Source organism: Heptranchias perlo, unplaced genomic scaffold, assembly GCF_035084215.1.
Source record: "Heptranchias perlo isolate sHepPer1 unplaced genomic scaffold, sHepPer1.hap1 HAP1_SCAFFOLD_289, whole genome shotgun sequence".
Classification (NCBI taxonomy): domain Eukaryota; kingdom Metazoa; phylum Chordata; class Chondrichthyes; order Hexanchiformes; family Hexanchidae; genus Heptranchias; species Heptranchias perlo.
In genome coordinates this window covers 49,878-63,050 of record NW_027139301.1, presented here as the reverse complement: position 1 = coordinate 63,050, position 13,173 = coordinate 49,878, and the positions used below count along the sequence as shown (strand labels likewise).

At 46.3% G+C, this 13,173-nt stretch overlaps 2 non-coding genes across 2 annotated transcripts; one reads left to right on the top strand and one right to left on the bottom strand.

Moving 5' to 3' along the window:
• The first annotated feature begins 202 nt into the window (after positions 1 to 202).
• On the top strand, positions 203 to 296 carry trnay-gua (transfer RNA tyrosine (anticodon GUA)). Its single transcript has 2 exons — positions 203 to 239; positions 261 to 296. It is a non-coding gene; the product is annotated as a tRNA-Tyr (tRNA).
• Positions 297 to 5,118: 4,822 nt separating this feature from the next.
• Positions 5,119 to 5,192, bottom strand: trnat-ugu (transfer RNA threonine (anticodon UGU)). The gene has a single exon. It is a non-coding gene; the product is annotated as a tRNA-Thr (tRNA).
• Between the last annotated feature and the right edge of the window lie 7,981 nt (positions 5,193 to 13,173).

Sequence of the window (13,173 nt, the reverse complement as noted above, 5' to 3'; positions counted from 1 at the left end):
GAAAACTTTCTGTGTCTGCCCAAACAAGGCTGCTCTGCCTCTGCTCACCAGCAGGGAGCGCTTTTGAGCAGCAATACTTCAAAACACTCAGCTCTCGCTTTCAGGCAAAAGAAGTCTTCGATCAGCACCGGACTCCACGAGTCTGAACGTGTCAACAGGCGCACGGTGAACAATCACCAAAGACAGCACTGTTTATCACTTCCCTTCGATAGCTCAGCTGGTAGAGCGGAGGACTGTAGTGAATAAAACAAAATAAAGTCATCCTTAGGTCGCTGGTTCAATTCCGGCTCGAAGGAGTGAGTGTGATTTTGGAATAAGCAGCAATAACCTCAAGGTCACTCTCTGAACTTTGCAGGCAGCTCACAGATTAACATGTTGCCACTCAGGCACAGGACACCACTTTTCCTTTCCAAAACCTGAAAGCTTTCTGTGTCTGCCTGAGCACGGCTGTTTCACTCGAGCATTTCCCTCTGCTCACCAGCAGGAAGTGCCTTTGAGCAGCAACACTTCAAATCGCCCTCAATTTCAGGCAAAATGGTCTTCGATCAGTCAGTCAGTCAGGGCTCTCACTGCTCCTCGAGCTCGGGCGGCTGTTGCTTTCCGGTGACCTCGTCTTCCTTCCGAAGGCTCGGGCTCTTCTCAGCATCGCTCATGATTACTGTGGCTTCCCGTTCTGCTGTTCCTCACTTGCTGATGCTCGATACCGCCGATTGGAGCAAAGTATTTAATATATTCAGGGAGCGACAACCCAAGGCAAGATTTCTCTGCTGGTCTTGGAGCAGCTTGAAGGCGAGTGTGAGGCAGGAACTGTGAGGGGCGATTTACAAACAGCAAACGAGGAATTAGCTCAACTGGTGGAGCGCTCACTTGGCCTGTGAGAAGTAGCGGGATCGTTGATTATATTCTCCACTCACCGTTTGTCTTGGGGCAATTATACAGAAACAAGAGTGTTGTCAGTGAGTCCATCGCCCATGGACTTCCTAAACTTCACTGTGTGTTTGGGTACAGAGAGATCAAGGGGCAGCAAATCTTTTGATGTGCTGCAGTTAGCAAAAGTTCTTGATTTTGCGATGCAGCAAAGATGGAAAGATGAGGTGAGAGATGGAAAAAAAGCTTCGTAATCCTTGATACCTTCTCTGAAGATTGAATTCAGGACCTTCAGATTATGACACTGATGCACTGCTTGCTGCACTGAGAAGGCACTTACCAGGTATGGAGCCAGGCAGCACCACCAAGTAGGACAGCTTGCAAGGTATTGAAGGCCATAAAATTTTGCATTAAAATATCCAAGCCAGGTAGGAATCGAACGTAATGCGTTATCCATTGCACCACTGGCCCAGATTATAACGAATTAGTAGCAGTGGGAGGCAGTGGGCATGGCGGAGGTACTAAATAAATACATTGCATCTGTCTTTCCCAAGGAAGAAGACGCTGCCAGAGTGTCAGTAAAGGAAGATGTTGTGGAGACACTGGATTGGCTAAAAATTCATAAAGAGGAGGTACTGGAAAGGCTGGCTGCACTTAAAGTCGATACGTCATCTGGTCCGGATGGGATGCATCCTCGGTTGCTGAGGGAAGTAAGGGTGGAAATTGCAGAGGTACTGGCAAAAAACCTCCAAACATCCTTAGATATGGGGGTGATGCCAGAGGACTGGAGAATTGCAAATGTTACACCCCTGTTCAAGAAAGGGTGAAAGAAAAAATCCAGCAACTACTGACCAGTCAGTTTAACCTCGGTAGTGGAGAAAGTTCTCGCAACGATAATCCGGGACAGAATTAGCAGTCAATTGGACAAGGATTAGGGAAAGCCAGCACGGATTTGTTAAAGGCAAATCGTGTTTAATTAAATTGATACAGTTTTTTGATGAGGTAACAGAGAGTAGATGAGGGCAATGCAGTTAATGTGGTGTGTGTGGACTTCGAAAAGGCGTCAGATAAAGTGCCGCATAATGGGTTTGTCATCAAGATTGAAGCCCATGGAATAAAAGGGGCAGTAGCAGCATGGATACAGAATTGGCTAAATAACAGGAAACAGAGTGTAGTGGTGAACGGTTGTTTTTCGGAATGGAGGGAGGTGTACAGTGGTGTTCCCCAGGGGTCGGTGCTGGGACCACTGCTTTCCTTGATATACATTAATGACTTGGACTTGGGGATACAGGGCACAATTTCCAAATTCTTGCTCCCAAAATGCTCCACTTCACTGTCATCTGCATTAAAATTCATCGGCCAATTATAGACCCATTTTGCAAGTTTATTGATGTATTTTGTATTTGGTCGCAATCTTCATCAATATTATCCAAACTCCACCCCACCCCGCCAATCTGGCGTCATCTGTAAATTTTGAAATTGTACTTCCGATTCCCGAGTCCAATTCGTTGATGTGAATTGTGAACAGTGGTCCCAGAACCAATCCTTGTGGAGCCCCACTTTCCACCTTATACAGTGTGAGTCGCTACAATTAACCCCACTCTCTGTTTTAGAGCAGGAGTCAAGAGAAACTTCTTTACATCGGGAGTAGGCAGTCTGTGGAATTCACTTCCACGGTTAGTGTTTGGGGCACACAGTTCTGTAATGACAAGTGGTCCTCATGTTTTTATCCAAGACAGGCCTCAGCCCAGTCATTTACTCTAAATGTTGGTGCAATAGTTCAAGCTCAGAGGTGCCAGGTATCGGGAGCAGCAGTAGCTGTAAATAAAATCTAAATGTAAGTAAATACCAATACAGTTCATCTTCATCTATTTCTAGTTTAATAACGTTTGCTGAATGTGGCCCAGGCCAAGTGCCAGGATATCGGGTCAGGTTCACCATCGGAAATGAGTTTGACATCCCTGAGATAGACAATGTGAACCGGATTACCCTCATCCACTAACCCAGCAACTTCTTCAAAAAACTCAAGCAAGTTTGTAAGACACCAATTTCTTTCCCAGAAGCCGTGTTGAGTATCTCCAATGGCTCCTTCTCTTTCCCCGTGATCATAAACAGCATCTCTTAGGATCCCTTCAAGCATTTCCCTCTGATCGAGGTCACACTGATGGGCCTGTCATTCCCCGGCTCTGATTTGTCCCCTTTAATGAAAATGGGAACTACATGAGCTCCCTTCCAATCTCAGGGGACAATCCCTGACTCTATTGAGCTGTTGAAGATACAGGCAAGGGGCTCACAGAGCACCCGTCCCATCTCTTTAAACACCCGGGGGTGGATATCATCTGGACCTGGAGCACAATGCATTTTGAGAATTCATATTTTATCCAAAGTGACATCCCTTTCTATTTTAATATTTATGATGTTATTGTTGACAGCACATCCCACAGCTGGAATCTGAGCATCATCCACAGGAGTGTAGACTGATGAGAAATAGTCATTCAACAGCTCTGCCATAGCCCGGGAATCTGTCCTGAACTGTCTTTCAGTGGCCCTGAAGCATCTTTAATGGTCTTCTGACTCCTGACGTAGCTGGAAAGACATTTGCTATTATTCTCAGAATTGGGCACCATCTTCTTTTCCAAAGATCTCTGAGCTTCTCTAATGGCTGCTTTTGTCTCCCTCGATTGTGGGTGATATTTGTCCCAATTCTCCTGCAAACTGAATTCATCCTGATCCGATCTGGGTTAAATGTAAGACAGTTCGGGGAGTCAGGAATCATTCACCGCTGGACCCACACTGAGAGGGAAAACCCCAGACGGTTCCTTAGTAAGGATTCCTCTGGTACCTCAGCATATCTTTGTCAGCTATCTTACAGTCCACTCCTGGAGGCCCCACTCCCTGAGCCGACAACCTTCAGCAGGGTCAGTGGTGGAGTTCCACAGTGGGAGTGATCCCAGAGTAACTGTCGGGATCGCTCCCACCCTGTGGATGGTCCGGATCGTGTATTTTTAGTGATCCTGGTGTCTAACACGCACACATCAATAAAACCGGGAATTCTGGAAACACACTGCAGGTCCTTCTTTATCTGGAGATCGAATGACTGTTGTATAATTGTACCAGCAGTTAACAGGCTCCTGGGAACTCCTCCCTCTGCTATTTTAACGCAGACTTTAACCCATTTATTTTTAACGGGTTTATTTTAAATGAGTCAACGCCTGCCTTAAATGGTAGACTCAGGACTGTCACACAAACAGGTTAAATCTTCATAGAATAATTACCACGGTCATTTTTAGACTGGACGCTGCACGGTGACTTTGCTGTCAGTGAAGAGAGACGAGAAAGACCAAAGTGCCGTTTGCCCCTCTCAGTGTGGCCCTGAAGGACTGTGTCCAGGCTGAAGTTCTGTTCCCACCGGACGATCCTCCCCCCAGATTGTCCTTTCTGAGCTCCAGTCAGGTGATGCTAAACACTCAGATGGGAAAGACCAAAATCTACAACAAGGTGATTAAAACAAAGCTGATTTATTTGACAGATATCCAGAATATTAAACTCCAGCCCAGTTATAGGGCTTATTAACATCAGGAGAAACAAACCCCAACAGTCAGAATGAACATGGTTCAGTCCTGGATGGGATTAACAGCAGAATCCAACTCCTGTCGTCACTTTTGAACTCCCTGGTGTCTCAGTCCGTGTGATGACTGAGTGAATCCCTTCCCACACACGGAATCATAGAATCAGAGAAAGCTGCAGCACAGAAGGAAGCCATTCGGCCCATCGTGTCTGTGACGGCCGACAAAGAGCTATCCAGCTTAATCCCACTTTCCAGGGCTTGGTCTGCAGCCCTGTAGGTTACGGCACTTCAAATGCACATCCATGCACTTTTGAAATGAGTTGAGGTTTTCTGCCTCGACCACCCTTTCAGAAAGTGAGTTCCAGACCCCGACCACCCTGTCCGCTTCTGTGTGTCCTCGAACTTTATCACTGCTATCCGGAGGTCGAGGAGACAACCATTCGCTCCTCTATGACATAAATCGTGAACTATACCCTGACCCCGACGAGCCCAGAAACAAGAACGTGTCCTTAAATTGAAGTGTTACAGACACATTCCATGAGAGGTCTGTCTGTGCGATGAAATGGAGTTTTTGAACAGTCATTCTGATATCGGTTTCCTCCTCAAACCTCAACAAATACCAATTCCAAAGTGTGACTTTGTCGCTTAATTCCACAAATTAGGTAAAAATAATACGTGACACAAAGCACTGCTGGGAGTTGAACCCAGGATCGCCTGTTTACAAAACAGATGCTTTAACCAACTAAACCACAGCACCAATTCACAGCACCTGTTCCCCACCTCGTCTCACTAATATCGATCAGTGACACGTTACTGTCTGTTCGAGGCACAGACCGTTTTATCTTTGTCTATTTCCCTTGTCCGTTTACCTGTGCATCCTGATACTGCCTGCATTTCTCGCTGTGTTTATCTTTGTGTATCCATCAGTGTGTTGATACACGGATGATTAAGTGTGCTTGTGTTTGTTACATTAAATAAATTCGGGGTTCAGACAATTCTCGCTCTGACATTGCAGAACTATTGAGCTGAACTTTACAGCGAAGTCTTGTTTATTGTGGTGCTGAAACGAAAAAACCGAAGAGGTCCAAAAAGGGAAAAGGAGAAAAAACTTGTGAGGGAAAATAACGACAACAATCAAGGTATTTACAGGTATATTAAGAGAAAGAAGGGTGACTAAGAGTAATGTGGGCCCCTTAAAGACAGATGGAGGTGATATTGTAATTGAAAATCAGGAAATGGCAGAGTTGCTAAATATTTAATTTAGATCGGTCTTCATAGAAAAGGATGAGGCGAACATAGCAGAGACACGAGGAAAACCGTAAATAAATCAAGGGGATTCAGTGTAAATAAAATAATGGCAATGGAAAAAATAATTAGATTGAAGATTGTCAAATCTCCAGGACCTGATGTTTACCATCCCAGGGGAATAAGAGGAATAGGTAAGGAACTTGTACATGCTTACTCATGATCGATCAAAACTCTCTTGATTCAGGAATTGTTGCTTTAATTGAAACATTGTCAATGTCACTCCATTATTTCGGATGGGTCGGAGAGATAAAGTTGGAAATTCTAGGCCTATCAGTCTGACGCCTGTTGTGGGGAAGTTACCAGTATCCGTTATTGGGGAAAGAATGACTGAGCACTTGGATAAATATGGAGTAATCAGAGAGAGCCAGCATGGATTTGTAAAGGGGAAGTCAAGTCTAACAAAGCTCGTTGAACTTTTTGAAGATGTAACTAACGTGCTCGATAATGGAGTGTCTCTGGGTGAGAGATGGACATTGACTTCCAAAGGCATCCAATAAGGGACCACATAAGAGACTGGCAACAAAAATGAGAGTGCGTGGAATTTAAGGCAACCGATTGAAATGGGTCGGGAGTTGGTTAGAAGGTGGGAGGCAGAGGCCCGGGATAATAAGGGATGTACTCAAATTGGCCGGATGTGATTAGTTCTGGGGCATCAGCTTTTTCCGATATGTATAAATGAGGGAGATGAAGGAATAGAGAGCCGAACACTCACGTTTGTCGCTGACATCGAGTTAGGAGGCGCAGTGAGTAGTGTAGATGGGAGCATAAAGTTACAAAGGGAAATTGATAGATTCAGTGAGTTGGTAAAACTGTGTCAGATGGAGCTTACATAGAATTACATCGAATGTACATCACAGAAACAGGCAATTCGGCCCAACGAGACTATACCGGTGTTTATGCTGCAGACGAGCCTCCTCCAACCCCTCTTCATCTAACCCTATGAGCAAACTCTAATATTCCCTTCTCCTCTATGTGCTTATCCAGCTTCCCCGTAAATGCATCCATTCTATTCACCTTAACTGCTCCTTGTGGTGGTGAGTTGAACATTCTAACGACTCTCTGGGTAAGTCTGTTTCTCTTGAATGCCAGATTGGATACATTAGTGACTGTATTAATGTTTCAGAAGATGGGATGATCGAGTGAATCTCTTCCCACACACGGAGCAGGTGAAAAGTCTCTCCCCAGTGTGAGTGCATCGATGTCTCAGCAGTTCGTTTCTGATTTTAAATCTCTTCCCACAGTCAGAACATTTAAAGGTCTCTCAGTGTGAACTCGCTGGTGTGACAGAAGGAGGGATGACCGAGTGAATCTCTCCTTACACATGGAGCAGGAGAACGGCCTCTCCCCAGTGTGAACTCGCTGGTGTCTCAGCAGATTGGATGACTGAATGAATCTCTTCCCACACACAGAGCAGGAGAATGGCCTCTCCCCAGTGTGGGAGCATTTGTGCATCAGCAGGGTGGATGACCGAGTGAATCCCTTCCCACACGCAGAGCAGGTGAACGGCCTCTCCCCAGTGTGGGTGCGTTGGTGCATCAGCAGGGTGGATGACCGAGTGAATCCCTTCCCACACGCAGAGCAGGTGAACGGTCTCTCCCCAGTGTGAGTGCGTTGGTGTGTCAGCAGATGAATTTTGCTTTTAAATCTCTTCTCACAGTCAGAACATTTAAAAGGTCTCTCATCGGAGTGCACTCGCTGGTGTGACAGAAGGTGTGATGACCGAGTGAATCTCTTCCCACACATGGAGCAGGTGAACGGCCTCTCCCCAGTGTGAACTCGCTGGTGTCTCAGCAAGTTGGATGCCGAAGTGAATCCCTTCCCACAAGCAGAGCAGGTGAACGGCCTCTCCCCAGTGTGAGTGCGTTGGTGTGTCAGCAGAATACTTTTGCTTTTAAACCTCTTCTCACAGTCAGAACATTTAAAAGGTCTCTCCCCAGTGTGAACTCGCTGGTGTGTCAGGAGGCCGGATGACTGACTGAATCCCTTCCCACACACGGAGCAGGTGAACGGCCTCTCCCCAGTGTGACGGCGTCGATGAGTTTCCAGCTCTGAAGGGTAATTGAATCCCTTCCCACAGTCCCCGCATTTCCACGGTTTCTCCATGGTCTGGGTGTCCTTGTGTCTCTCCAGGTTGGACGATCAGTTGAAACCTCGTCCACACACAGAACACGTGTACGGTTTCTCCCCGCTGTGAACGGTGCGATGTTTTTTCTGGCTGTGTTACTGGTTAAAGCTCTTTCCACAGTCAGTGCACTGGAACACTCTCACTCGGGTGTGTGTGTCTCGTTGCTTTTCCACTCACACTGATGTTTGAAATCTTCTCCCATGGATCGAACAGACAAACATTTCTCCTTCCACATTCAAAGGCCGATGATATTCAGGTCCTGATGAATCGAGTGACTCTGTCAGATCTTGATGTGATCTTTGGTTTGAGTTTCCCTCTGCAAATCCTCCCCTGTAAAAGGAGTTCATAAAAGTTATCACTGTAAGTACAGGATAGAAATTCAGATCAGATGACTTTACTTTCTATGGAACATTATTTCCTCTCTCATTCCTCAAAGCTGTAAATCCCCGTCCCACACACTCTCCCTCCTCCTTGTGCTGAAATCCAAACCCATCGCATCATCTTTCAGTGGCCCTAAATCATGAGTGAAAGGGTGAGAGAGGAATGTGAGAGAGTGAGTGTGAGAGAGTGTGAGAGTGAGTGTGAGAGAGTGAATGTGAGTACAGCAGTGGGCTCGGTGTGGAGAATGAAGTGGGGCAGGTGGAGCATCTTTCATTGGGGCAGCAGTGATCATAATCTCATTCGGTTTAGAATAGTTATGGAAAAGGACAGGGGACAGTCAAATGTGAAAATTCTTAACTGGAGGAGGGCTAATTCCAGTGAGTTAAAAAGGGATCTTGTCCAGGTGGATTGGAATCAATAGTTGTCAGGCAGAACAGTAATTGAACAGTGGGAGGCCTTCAAGGAGGAGTGGGTTTGGGTACAGAGTGGACAGATTCCCACGAGGTGGAAAGGAACAGCATCCAAAGCTCGAGCTCCCTGGATGACTGAAGATATAGAGATCACCATTTCTCCTTCATTTACAGACTCTCCCTGACCGATCACCATTTCTCCTTCATTTACAGACTCTCCCTGACCGATCACCATTTCTCCTTCATTTACAGACACTCCCTGACCGATCACCATTTCTCCTTCATTTGCAGACACTCCCTGACCGATCACCATTTCTCCTTCATTTACAGACGCTCCCTGACCGATCACCATTTCTCCTTCATTTACAGACGCTCCCTGACCGATCACCATTTCTCTTTCATTTACAGACGCTCCCTGACCGATCACCATTTCTCCTTCATTTACAGACGCTCCCTGACCGATCACCATTTCTCTTTTATTTACAGACGCTCCCTGACCGATCACCATTTCTCCTTCATTTACAGACGCTCCCTGACCGATCCCCATTTCCCCTTCATTTCCCGGCGGGTAGTGAGGGGGGGATAATGTTCACTGTTTTATATTCGGGTCTGGGGCCGCACTCGGGGTTTGTAAAGCCTGAGCCTGGGCCTGAGCCCGGACCCGGGCCCCGGGGTTTATTGAGCCTCTTGCTCCGATCCTCTGACCTGCACCGAACGCGCTCCTCCCGCAGCCTCGACTGGCCGCGCATGCTCAGGACACACTGCCCGATTTTGAGTCACTACTGCGCATGCGCACTGGGCTCCTCTGATTCAGATAGGGCACAATCTGAACCGCGCTGCATGCTGGGTGATGCAGCCGCCATTGATGATCATAATATCAGGCCGGAAAACAAAGACATTGGAAGCAGGAAGAGCGCGTTTGGAACAAAGATAATAAAATAAACTGAAATACCAGCTCTTCGTGTCATTTAAATCGGCACAAACACACAGCGCAGACGCTCCACCACTTTGGTGAACTCCAGAAAATATTTTTTCGGTAACTTTTATTAATTTCGTTTTATTAAATGTTGCAACTGGCGGGTACAATGAATATTTATTTTCGAACTGCACCTCAGGATGTCAGTCTCAACACTAATCCCGCCCTGGTGATTAAGGAGAGTTCCGGACCAAGAGGAGGAGCGGAAATTGACTTGAGGGGTGGGCGTCTGAGGGGTGAGTTGGTCCTCCAACCAATCGGAGTGTGTGAGGGGTGGGAGTTGTGGCACCGAATGGGCGGGTCGAAGCCCAGATGTCCCTCATTGTCTGAAACATAATTTTTAAAACCTAATTTATCTTAAACTCCTGGAGACAACTCGACCTTTCTGTTGCGTCTTGAAACAGATCAAACCAGATGAGGTGGAGTAAACATTTCAACATTTGTCAGAAAAAATCATTAACTAAGAACAGCCAACATGGATCATTTGAGATAACTCAAGTCTACTGATAAAGTGAATGTAGTGGTTGTTGTGTACATTGATTGTGAAAGGGTGTTTGGTAAGATGCCGGACAGGAGGCTTGTTGATAAAATTAGTACTTACCGTATTAAAAGGAATGAGGCAGTGTGGATAGGAAGTTGTGTGAAGGGCAGAAAACAGAAAGTAGTGGTTAATGGATGTTCTCCAGACTGGAGGGATGTGAACAGTGGTGTCCCACAGGGTCAGTGTTGGGACCATTGCTAACCACAATACAGAGAATGATCTGAGCTTGGGTATTTGGGACACAAGGTGAAAATTTCGAGATGACGCCAAAATTGGCACCGGGGCAACTGTGAAGAGGAGTGTCAGAGACTTCACTGTGACGTCCACGAGTTAGTAAATGGGCCAGGTGAAATTTAATGCAGAGAAATGTGACGTGATGCATTTTGAGAGGAAGAAAAATGAGATGAAATGTAAACTAAATGGTCAAAGTTTAAAAGTAGAGAAGCAGAGAGACTTAGGGATGGAAGGTTCTAAATAATGCATTGTCTTATTAATTAACAAGTCTGAGAGTCAGCAACTTTAATACCTCATGAAGAAATATATGAGTAAATTCTCTTTCCTCTCCCATACCAGACTAAACATGCAAATCCCCCGTGTGGACGAGATCAGCCCTCTGGATGGAACCACGGACTCCCTGAGCTTGATCTCCGGTGTCTCCAGTCCCAACTGCCCCTTACATCAGTAGCCCCTCACTTTTATACCCTGTTGTGATCCATCTCTGTCACTGGAGCTGGAACTTACCTAATCTGTGGTTTACAAGGACACATTGCTTGGTTCCCAGCAGTTACTTTTCTTCAGTAGTGTTCTCATGATCCCTGAACTACCCTGCTTACTGTTAATCAGAATCATAGAATCAGAGAAAATTTACAACACAGAAGGAGGCCATTCATCCCATCGTGTCCGCGCCAGCCGAAAATGAGCCACCCAGCCTAATCCCACTTTCCAGCACTTGGTCCATAGCCTTGTAGGTCACGGCACTTCAGGTGCATATCCGGCTACCTTTTAAATGAGTTGAGGGTTTCTGCCTCTGCCACCCTTTCAGGCAGTGAATTCCAGACAACGACCACCCTCTGGGTGAAAAATGTCTTCCTCAGCTCCTCAATAATCCTTCTACCAATCACTTTAAATCTATGCCCTGCCCCTTGTTTATTGACCTCTCTGCTCAGGGAAATCGGTCCTTCCTATCCAGCCTATCTAGTCCACACATAAATTTGTACACCTCAATTAAATCAATCCTCAGCCTTGTTAGACTCGAATTTTTGGATCAAAACCAGACGGAGACGGAACTGCACACAAAGTTAAAGTTTATTAGAAATCTTTGTGCACAAAGGGAGAGTGGCAGCTTCCTCAAGCTCGTGACTAACTCTCAAAGGAACGTCAGCACTACAAGCATGTTTATACCTTTCAATAAGCAACACCCACCTGCCGTAGAATGTGGTACAGGTCCATGTAACTACAGAGGGTTTCATTGGGTGGTATAGTCTGCCACTCATTTGTCAGGTGCTACCTTGGGTCGTCCCATGACTTTAAACATCTCACATTCCTGAGGAGGACCCTTATCAGTAAACACAAGTCCCAGACATTGAAACTACACAAAGGGTCTTCACAAAATCCTGAGCAGCTGCTTCCTATCTGACTCCCTTTTGAGCTGGGGTAACCTTGGAGATATCCACCGCTCCCCCCTTAATCATCTGAAATGAGCTAGTTCGGATAAACAATATCGGCTTCGGCCTTGGATAAACATTCCCTGGTGTGTTCTGGAGATAAGCGAGGTGGTGGACACAAATCCAACAAACCTGCCTTTGTCAGCTTTTACAGTGTGCGTTACAAGCTGCTCCCATAATGGTCAAGTATCCCATCATGCTTTGCTGCTACCTAAATGCTGCATGTGCGATTTAACTACTTGTGTGTGTGAGGATAGGAGTGGCTAATCATTCTTTAATATATATATATATATATATATATCAGGTTAGGTGAGGAGGGGCTGGAGGTTTTAGATTTCTGTTCACAAGCCTATTTTCCAGTCCAACAGTCCCCCCTCCAAACCTGGACATTGGATTATTCAGGGAAAAGCAAGAGCGCAAGTGACTGAGGTTTTGTACAATAATCAACCTAATTTACTCGCCCTCTCCCCTCTCCAGCCCACTGGCTATTCCAGGGGGATCCTCTATTGGTCACATATGATCCGACATGAATCCTGTCGAGGCGGCCGCCTGTCGAGGCACCGGGTCTGCATCAAAAGAGGGTAATTAGTCATTTACATTAAAACCATTCCCGATTCAATCTCCTGCTGCTCTCCTCACCCACACACTTGATTTTTCCCACAAGCGGCTGAAATCGTCTGAAGCACGGGTGGGGGAGGGGTGCATGCACCAGCTGTTTTAACCTCCTGTCCAGCCAGATGTTTTGCCACAGCCCGTTTACATTTCTTACATGCCATACATAGCAGAATAAAGACCAGTATTAACTGCACCATGACCAAAACATGGGAAATTAGTCGGATCCATGGGTGAATCTGTCCATTTAGTCCCCAGTCCCATAAGACATCCCACCACATGGTCACCTTGATCGCGTCTATGTCTTTCCTCAACTCCTTGCTCCCCTGTTCCATGGTATAATACACCTGCTGGGAATGTTCAACCTTCTCTCGTAACTGTCTCAGGTGTTCGGGCAATGGAGGTATTGGATATCCAAACGTGTTGATGTAGTTCCATACGTCGTTCCTAATGTCTTCAGACACTTGAAGAAAGGTCGTGTTGTCCTGGTGTATGTCCACCAGCTCCTCATGTCCAATTCGTACAGGAATTTCCGGGGTGAAGCTAAACTCCGGACTGGGGATGGCACACATTAAGTAGCGTAACGAACACATACCCACCTCGGCTATCATCCAGATAGCACGTGTGTGTACCAAACTCGTCCCGGCACCATTCTAACTCCGAGTCAGTAGCTGCCCGCCCATAAACCAGCAGTCCCAACAATCCTATCATCCCTGATACA